We start from the raw sequence: 9,136 nt of genomic DNA on the forward strand, positions 1-9,136 counted from the left end.
TGCTCCTGTCACGGCGACTCCTGGGGCGGACAGGTGCACTTAGGGCCCGACCTTGCTGGCGGGCGCGGCTGCGTCCGGGGGATGCCCGTGAAGGTGTCTCCCTTCGCCTGGGCCTCTCAGCCCTTGTTGTTGTCCTGCTGCTCCTTTCACGGCGACTCCTCAATCGGACGGGTCCATCTGGGGCCCGACCTGGCTGGCAAGAGCGGGTTCGCCTGCGGCCGGGCCCAGCACGTCTGGAATGGACCCTGTCCCCAGAGTCAGGGGAGTTGTTGTACGTTGACCTTGATGTGCTGGGGCTGCTGGTGGCCAGCGAGGAAGACGGCAGAGACTGCTGCCATGCTGTGTGTTGCTGGCTGTTGCGGCCACTGGGCTCTGCAGAGGAAGACTGGGGATCCAGCCCCGATGGCACCGGGGTGCGGGAGCTGGGGCTGATGGCCTCAGATTCTGGGGAGCCATGAGCAGGCTCCAGTCCTGACTGTCTGATCCGGCTGGGGCCACTGAGCTCTGACTCATCCCTGGAAGCTGTAAGGCCAAGCAGGAATGTCAAAGACCACCCAGGCCCGAGGCAAGCCAGGCCAGAGCAGAACCCCCAGCCCTTCAGGAGCAGAGGGGCTCTGCCCAGCCCGGCCTGGGCACTGTCCCCAGCCCAGGGGCACCGGCTGCTTTGCCTCATACCCGTTCCGAGACCAGCACAGCTGTCACACTCCCAGCTCTGTATGCGGTTTCTCAGGCCAGAGCAGCGCCTGTGGGTGCCCTCAGCAGCGCAGGAGGAGCACAGGAGCAGTTCCCAGGGCCTGAGGAGGCAAAGGGGCTCATGGACAACGTGTCCACAGCACAGGATTGTCCAGACACGTTCTTCTCTTTCTTTCCCCTTTGAGCCCTTGAAGTGACACACGTACCCTGCAGAGCCTCAGGTGCAGCTCCCCAGACTCACGGGACAGGGCAGGGCCAGGACTGCTGGGGCAGGGCCTGGCACAGCACAGCACTTGCACCTCCTGTCCTGGGAGCCAGGCAGAAGGACACCAACCTGAAAGGGATTCGGATCCCCACGATGAACATTTGTACAAGAAATTCTCCCGTGTCCCTGCACAGGGGGCAGCGGAGGAAAAAAAGACCAGCGCGCATGGCCTGTCCCTGCAGGGCAAACAGAAGCAGGGTGAGCAAGGCCCTGGTGCCGCTGGGCACCTGCTGTGGCCCGGGGCTGAGGGGATGGCTCCTACCTGGATGCAGTCCCTGTGGAACCAGGCCCTTTTGCACGCTGGGCACACCAGGGTTCGGAAGGTCTTTCTATCCTCCACAGGCTCCATGCAGATGGGGCAGTCGGTGCCCGGCTCTGGAGTCGCCTCCACGTCCTGCTCTGGACGGTGCTCAGGGCAGAAGGAGCTGGAGGAAAATGGATGGGCAAAGTGAGAAATGTTGGATCTTCTCGCAGGGGTGACCAGGAGTGGGGAGGAGGTACCTGTAATCTGGAATGTAGTGTGTGACACAGCCGCCCTCCTTGGCACAGGGCAGGTGGAACCATCTGTCACAGTCCTCCTTGCAACACATGATGGTTGCCCCGCTCTGGCCACAGACGCAGCAGCGCTGGAAAGAGCCAAGCAGCGCCATCAGCAGCAGCCTCGGGGCCTCCCCAGGCAGCCCCACGGCTCCGGGCAGGGCGTAGGATGTGGCCACTGCTGGGTCTCAGCCCACAGAGCCGTCTGGTGGAGGAGCCTCCTGTGCCAGAGCCTCGGTGCAGCTGCCGGGAGCCAGACTTTGTCCCCCAGCCGGCCGGAAGGGCAGGCCTTTCATTCCAAGTGTCTGGGCTCAGCTCTGGCAAACCTCGCCTGGCACAAATCTCCCTGCTCTTGTCAGGCGCTCACCTTTTGTGCCGCCCGCCAGACTGCAATTTGGATATCTCGAGGAAGAAACCCCATGAGTCCGACACGACAGTTCTCTCGACAAAAACGTAGAGTGGCAAAGAACTGCAGCAAAGGGGATGATCAGATGAGGAGAGAGAGGCAGGAATTGCCTGTTGCAATGGTGGAGGAGCACCCAGAGCCACTCACCAGGCAGAACGCGTGGGCACAGAGCCCGCACTTCTCCAGTTGGTCGCCGCAGATGTCGGGTCGGCCCTCTGCACGGCGACACAGCAACGCAGGCTGCAGGGGACAGAGCCAATGGCGGCGGGCATGAGCACCTCTGCGGGCCTCTTTGGCTGCAGCAGCATCGGCCCCAAGGGCTGCTCCCGTCCCTGCCTGCCTGCCTGCCTGCCTGGCTGATGGGCAGGGCCGGAGGGCCTTGCAGAGCAGGGGCCATTGCGGGCACGGGTGTCCCAGGAGCTGCCCCCCGGCCCAGCTGGGCCCCACTTGGGGAGGAAGGAGGCTCCCAGCTACGGCATGGCTGAGCAGCTCCCGCCTCGCCCTGCCTCTGCCCTGGGCCCCACATCGCCTGCCACAAGCGTCCCTGGGCCAGGCTGTGGGAGGGCGGCTTTGCCCTCACCTGGCTGCCGGGCACCAGGGCCCTCCTGCTTGCTGTCGCGCATGGCAGCTGTCGGCGGGGAGTCCCTGTCCAGAAATGCCACAGTCTCCTCCAGGTGCTGGTCCTCTCTCTCTGTGGGAGAAAGAGGAGTGTGGGGAGTTTGCAGAACAGGCCCAGGGCCACGAGGGCACTGCTCCCTGCTCAGCCCCGTGTGAGCCCTGCTCCCGTCCGCCTTCTCCTCCCGTCGTCGCCCGAGGAACACCGCTTGTCTGCTCTGGCTGTTCCTCCGCCGATTCTGGGAAGGGAGAGGCAGGTGAGCCTGCAGCACAGGCCCAGAGCCCCGAGGTGTGGGGTTCCTCTGGTCGCTGGGCAGCAGCGACCCTGCCCTGCCTTCTCCTCGCGTTGTCAGGTCGCACTGAGCCACGGCCTGAGCCCAGCGTTGCCTTTTGGGGCCAAGGGAAATCTCTGCTCCTGCCTCTGGCACAGGGCATTCTGCCAGCATGTCAGGGAAGGTTGTACCCCCCGAGAGAGGCGTGAGCAGTGGAGGAAAGCCAGCATCTCTCCAGTCTTCCAAAAGGGCACTAAGAAGGAGCCAGGAAAACTGCAGGCCCATCAGCCTCAACTCCATCCCCAGAAAGGTGACAGAATATCTCCTCTTGGATGTCATCTCTAAGCGTGTGGAATAGCAGGAAGAGAAAACTGGATGGGCTTAGCAGCTGTTCTGCAGGGCAAACAACTGAGTTCGCAGAAGAAGAAATTCATAAAATACGGGTTTTATCCATGGCAAGGACGCAAACAAGGCCGTCCGCATGGAAACTGGAAAACACGTCAGGGTTACTTGTAGTTAGAGGACACGTGCCTTAGTCGGCAGCGTACGTGCCTTAATAATTTGTGGGTAAGCTCTTGCCGATGAATATTGACGTTAAATGCTTTGCACCAATAGAATACAATAAGCTATTGCTTTGCCCATTGAATAGGATGAGCTGTTTTGATGTAACTAGTGGCTTAGGATCACACTTTTTTAGGGGTATAAACTTGAGAACAACTTGTAATAAAGAAGAAGCCGTTGTTGTCACTGCACAGGTGTATGTGTATGTCTCGTGTCCATCTCTACTGCGACAGAAAACCATGCTTGGCCAATCTCATAGCCACCTCTGCTGCACTGACTGGCTGGGTTTGTGAGGGGAGAGCAGTGGCTGTTGTCAGCCGGGACTCCCAGCAAGGCTTTGTCCCGGCCTCCCTTATCACGGTCATGGGGCAGCTCAGGGACAGTGGCGTGGAGAAGTGGGCAGTGGAGCTCCAAACCCAGACAGCTGCGAGCTCAGGGGGGCCGTGCTGGGGCCACTCTTGTTTGCCTTATTCCCCAGCGACCTGGCAGAAGGGACGGAGCGCTCCCTCAGCACGTTTGCGGATAGCGGGAGCAGGGGCTGGTGAACCACACGGCTGTGCTGCCTTTCAGTGAGACCTGGACAGGCTTGAGAGTTGAGCAGAGAGGGGCCTCGTGAAGTTGCACAGGGGAAAGCCTCTAGAAGAGCTTGAAGCTTTGTAATTACCAGGCAGCAGAAGTTTTCTAGTATAGAGGAGTGTATAACGTCATCTTGTGATGTCCAGTCAGGGAAACCACTGCATCTCTTTATGTTAGAGGAGCAGTTTCTTGTAGGTATGTAAAGAAAGCCTTTGAGAAAAACACTGACTTCAGAAACTTCCTCTAATATTATGTTGGATTTCCATGATTTTCTGGAATGCCAGGCCAAGCGTAAGGATTCCAAAAGGAAAGTGAAAGCAAATTAATAAATCTACTTGTAGAGGTCAGAAGCATTTCCCGTTTGTTCCTCGAAGAAGTTGCCAATGTTACTTTTGAAATCCTTTCAAAGATCTAATAGGAAAAAGCATTGGCCCCAAGTGTTAGCCTGTGTTTCTGAAGAGGAATATGCTTTTTGTGTCAATTCAATGTTTGTAGCAGGGTTTGGGTTTTTTTTTTTTTTCGTGTGTGTGCTTTGAATGTGAGTCTTTGCAGGACTTTGAATAATTCGATCATATACCCAAGACAACATTTTACTGTGTCCTGCTGTCCAGTGCTGAACAGGGTTGAGACAGAGCAGGTAGCTCCGTGTCTGTATGAAACTTGCAGGAGCAGCACCAGGAGCAGCAGCAGAGCAGTGCCCGATGGTTGCCTCAGGGCCTGGCATTTGACCCTGCACTTGCTGCAGGAGTCCCTGCCTGGTTCCCTGCTGACCAAACCTTCGCAGCCATCCCAGAACCTGGGTTCCCAAGGGGGCCGCCTCAAGTGGTTGCCAGGCACCTGAGGCCATGGCTGCCCAATGTTGGCTGCACGATGCTGATGTCAGCGTGGCCATTGTGACCCGTGCGACCAAGGCCACAAGAGGCAACGCTGGGCTCAGGCCGTGGCTCAGTGCGACCTGACAACGCGAGGAGAAGGCAGGGCAGGAACGCTGCTGCCCAGCGACCAGAGGAACCCACACCTCGGGCTCTGGGCCTGTGCTGCAGGCTCACCTGCCTCTCCATTCCCAGAATCGGCGGAGGAACAAGCGGAGCCGTCTGCGGTGGTCCTCGAGGCGACGACGGCAGGAGAAGGCGGACGGGAGCAGGGCTCACGCGGGGCTGAGCAGGGAGCAGTGCCCTCGTGGCCCTGGGCCTGTTCTGCAAACTCCTCACACTCCTCTTTTTCCCACAGAGAGAGAGGACCAGCACCTGGAGGAGACTGTGGCAGTTCTGGACAGGGACACCCCGCTGACAGCTGCCATGCGTGACAGCAAGCAGGAGGGCCCTGGTGCCCGGCAGCCAGGTGAGGGCAAAGCCGCCCTCCCACAGCCTGGCCCAGGGACGCTTGTGGCAGGCGATGTGGCAGGCCCAGGGCAGAGGCAGGGCGAGGCGGGAGCTGCTCAGCCATGCCGTGGCTGGGAGCCTCCTTCCTCCCCAAGTGGGGCCCAGCTGGGCCGGGGGGCAGCTCCTGGGACACCCGTGCCCGCAATGGCCCCTGCTCTGCAAGGCCTCCGGCCCTGCCCATCAGCCAGGCAGGCAGGCAGGCAGGCAGGGACGGAGCAGCCCTTGGGGCCGATGCTGCTGCAGCCAAAGAGCCCCGCAGAGGTGCTCATGCCCGCTGCCATTGGCTCTGTCCCCTGCAGCCTGCGTGCTGTGTCACCGTGCAGAGGCCGACCCGGACATCTGCGGCGACCAACTGGAGAAGTGCGGGCTCTGTGCCCACGCGTTCTGCCTGGTGAGTGGCTCTGGGTGCTCCCTCCACCATTGCAACGGGCAATTCCTGCCTCTCTCTCCTCATCTGCTCGTCCCCTTTGCTGCAGTTCTTTGCCACTCTACTTTCTCGTCAAGAGAACCGTCGTGTCGGACTCGTGGGGTTTCTTCCTCGAGATATCCAAATTGCAGTCTGGCGGGCGGCACAAAAGGTGAGCGCCTGACAAGAGCAGGGAGATTTGTGCCAGGCGAGGTTTGCCAGAGCTGAGCCCAGACACTTGGAATGAAAGGCCTGCCCTTCCGGCCGGCTGGGGGACAAAGTCTGGCTCCCGGCAGCTGCACCGAGGCTCTGGCACAGGAGGCTCCTCCACCAGACGGCTCTGTGGGCTGAGGCCCAGCAGTGGCCACATCCTACGCCCTGCCCGGAGCCGTGGGGCTGCCTGGGGAGGCCCCGAGGCTGCTGCTGATGGCGCTGCTTGGCTCTTTCCAGCGCTGCTGCGTCTGTGGCCAGAGCGGGGCAACCATCATGTGTTGCAAGGAGGACTGTGACAGATGGTTCCACCTGCCCTGTGCCAAGGAGGGCGGCTGTGTCAATGTATACGTTACCCCATACAGGTACCTCCTCGCCCCTTCTGGCCACCCCTGTGGAACGGTGTTGCATTTCTCACTTTGCCCATCCATTTTCCTCCAGCTCCTTCTGCCCTGAGCACCGTCCAGAGCAGGACGTGGAGGCGACTCCAGAGCCGGGCACCGACTGCCCCATCTGCATGGAGCCTGTGGAGGATAGAAAGACCTTCCGAACCCTGGTGTGCCCAGCGTGCAAAAGGGCCTGGTTCCACAGGGACTGCATCCAGGTAGGAGCCATCCCCTCAGCCCCGGGCCACAGCAGGTGCCCAGCGGCACCAGGGCCTTGCTCACCCTGCTTCTGTTTGCCCTGCAGGGACAGGCCATGCGCGCTGGTCTTTTTTCCCTCCGCTGCCCCCTGTGCAGGGACACGGGAGAATTTCTTGTACAAATGTTCATCGTGGGGATCCGAATCCCTTTCAGGTTGGTGTCCTTCTGCCTGGCTCCCAGGACAGGAGGTGCAAGTGCTGTGCTGTGCCAGGCCCTGCCCCAGCAGTCCTGGCCCTGCCCTGTCCCGTGAGTCTGGGCTTCAACTTCACGCAGGACTTGGAAAAGCGCTGGAGAAAGAGCAGGGACAACCTGTACCTCCATGAGGGCACGACATCAGAAACTCATCAGCTTTCCCTTTCTCCATCAGACTGCCAACATGGGAGGACAACGACGCCTTTGCGGATCTAGGAGAGCGGCACAGCAGGTGCAATGCCAGGGACTGCCTTTACCCGGGAGGCAGGGAGGAGGCAGAGGAAGAGGGGTAAGTTGGGGAGCTGCACCTGAGGCTCTGCAGGGTACGTGTGTCACTTCAAGGGCTCAAGGGGGAAAGAAAGAGAAGAACGTGTCTGGACAATCCTGTGCTGTGGACACGTTGTCCATGAGCCCCTTTGCCTCCTCAGGCCCTGGAACTGCTCCTGTGCTCCTCCTGCGCTGCTGAGGGCACCCACAGGCGCTGCTCTGGCCTGAGAAACCGCATACAGAGCTGGGAGTGTGACAGCTGTGCTGGTCTCGGAACGGGTATGAGGCAAAGCAGCCGGTGCCCCTGGGCTGGGGACAGTGCCCAGGCCGGGCTGGGCAGAGCCCCTCTGCTCCTGAAGGGCTGGGGGTTCTGCTCTGGCCTGGCTTGCCTCGGGCCTGGGTGGTCTTTGACATTCCTGCTTGGCCTTACAGCTTCCAGGGATGAGTCAGAGCTCAGTGGCCCCAGCCGGATCAGACAGTCAGGACTGGAGCCTGCTCATGGCTCCCCAGAATCTGAGGCCATCAGCCCCAGCTCCCGCACCCCGGTGCCATCGGGGCTGGATCCCCAGTCTTCCTCTGCAGAGCCCAGCGGCCGCAGCAGCCAGCAACACACAGCATGGCAGCAGTCTCTGCCGTCTTCCTCGCTGGCCACCAGCAGCCCCAGCACATCAAGGTCAACGTACAACAACTCCCCTGACTCTGGGGACAGGGTCCATTCCAGACGTGCTGGGCCCGGCCGCAGGCGAACCCGCTCTCGCCAGCCAGGTCGGGCCCCAGATGGACCCGTCCGATTGAGGAGTCGCCGTGACAGGAGCAGCAGGACAACAACAAGGGCTGAGAGGCCCAGGCGAAGGGAGACACCTTCACGGGCATCCCCCGGACGCAGCCGCGCCCGCCAGCAAGGTCGGGCCCTAAGTGCACCTGTCCGCCCCAGGAGTCGCCGTGACAGGAGCAGCAGGACAAGACCAAGGACTGAGACGCCCGGGCGAAGGCAGACATCGCCACGGGCATCCCCCGGACGCAGCCGCGCCCACCAGCAAGGTCAGGCCAGAGCCCACCTGTCCAGTCCAGGAGTCGCCGTGACATGAGCCACAGGACAGCAGCAAGCGCTGAGAGGCCCAGGCGAAGGCAAACATCGCCACGGGCATGCCCCGGACGCAGCCGCGCCCGCCAGCAAGGCCGGGCCCTAAGTGCACCTGCCTGCCCCAGGAGTCGCCGTGGCAGGAGCAGGAGGACAGCAGCCAGCGCTGAGAGGCCCAGGCGCAGGGGGACGCCGTCAGGGATGTCCCGCAGGAGCAACCGCTCCCGCCAGCGACGTCGGGCCTCACCTGGGACCTCCAACAGCAGCACCTAGTGTCGTCTTTTCTTTCTGGTCCGTCTGTTCGCTGCCGGAAGTGAAGGTGAGAACGGTCCGTACAGGGACCTTGAGATTTGCAGGTCTGTGAGCAAACCGAATTCGCTCTTGGCATTTCTACTGGCAGGAAAGTAGTCTTATGCTAAATACCTTGATTTCTGTCTCACCATGTATTAAGTGAAAAGTCACTTAAATGATGTGGCTAATTAAAAAGGACTCTTGTTCCTGCCTTTAGACTCCAACCTCAGATGCTTCCGCACTGCTTTCTCTTGAAAGTGAAGCACTCCTTGATGGGCTTGGATAGGGTTAGGGAGACATTCAGAGCAAGGTGGCTCTTAGGGAAGCTCTCTTGGAAAAGGATGTGTGCTGTCTTGCTATCCTTGAGCAATCTCATTCAGTAAAGCCAAAAGGAAGAAGAGAGAAGAGAGTGACACACTGCCTCAAGCGCCTGAAGAAATCGATCACTATATTGCTGCTGATTTCAAAGACTTGCTTGGACCTTGAAAGAACAAACCAGAAAAGACAGTGGAAATATCCTGGGACAAAGAGGATGCGCAGGACTCTGCCCCCGATGACCATTTGGGACCTTTGCCTGAGAATTAACTCAGGCCCTCGAGAAGAGCCTGCAACTTCGTAACTCCCCGGGAACAAAAGCGTTTTAGTGTGCCGGTGTGGATAACATCACGTGGTGTTGTCCAGTCAGGTAAACCACGACATCTTTGTCTGTTACAGGAGCAGCTACTTAACTCTATGTAA

The 9,136-nt window shown here is 60.0% G+C and overlaps 1 pseudogene; it reads left to right on the forward strand.

Moving 5' to 3' along the window:
• The first annotated feature begins 4,770 nt into the window (after positions 1–4,770).
• On the forward strand, positions 4,771–7,929 carry LOC137466607 (PHD finger protein 7-like; annotated as a pseudogene).
• The last annotated feature ends 1,207 nt before the right edge of the window (positions 7,930–9,136 follow it).

Source organism: Anomalospiza imberbis, unplaced genomic scaffold (assembly GCF_031753505.1).
Source record: "Anomalospiza imberbis isolate Cuckoo-Finch-1a 21T00152 unplaced genomic scaffold, ASM3175350v1 scaffold_316, whole genome shotgun sequence".
Lineage (NCBI taxonomy): Eukaryota > Metazoa > Chordata > Aves > Passeriformes > Viduidae > Anomalospiza > Anomalospiza imberbis.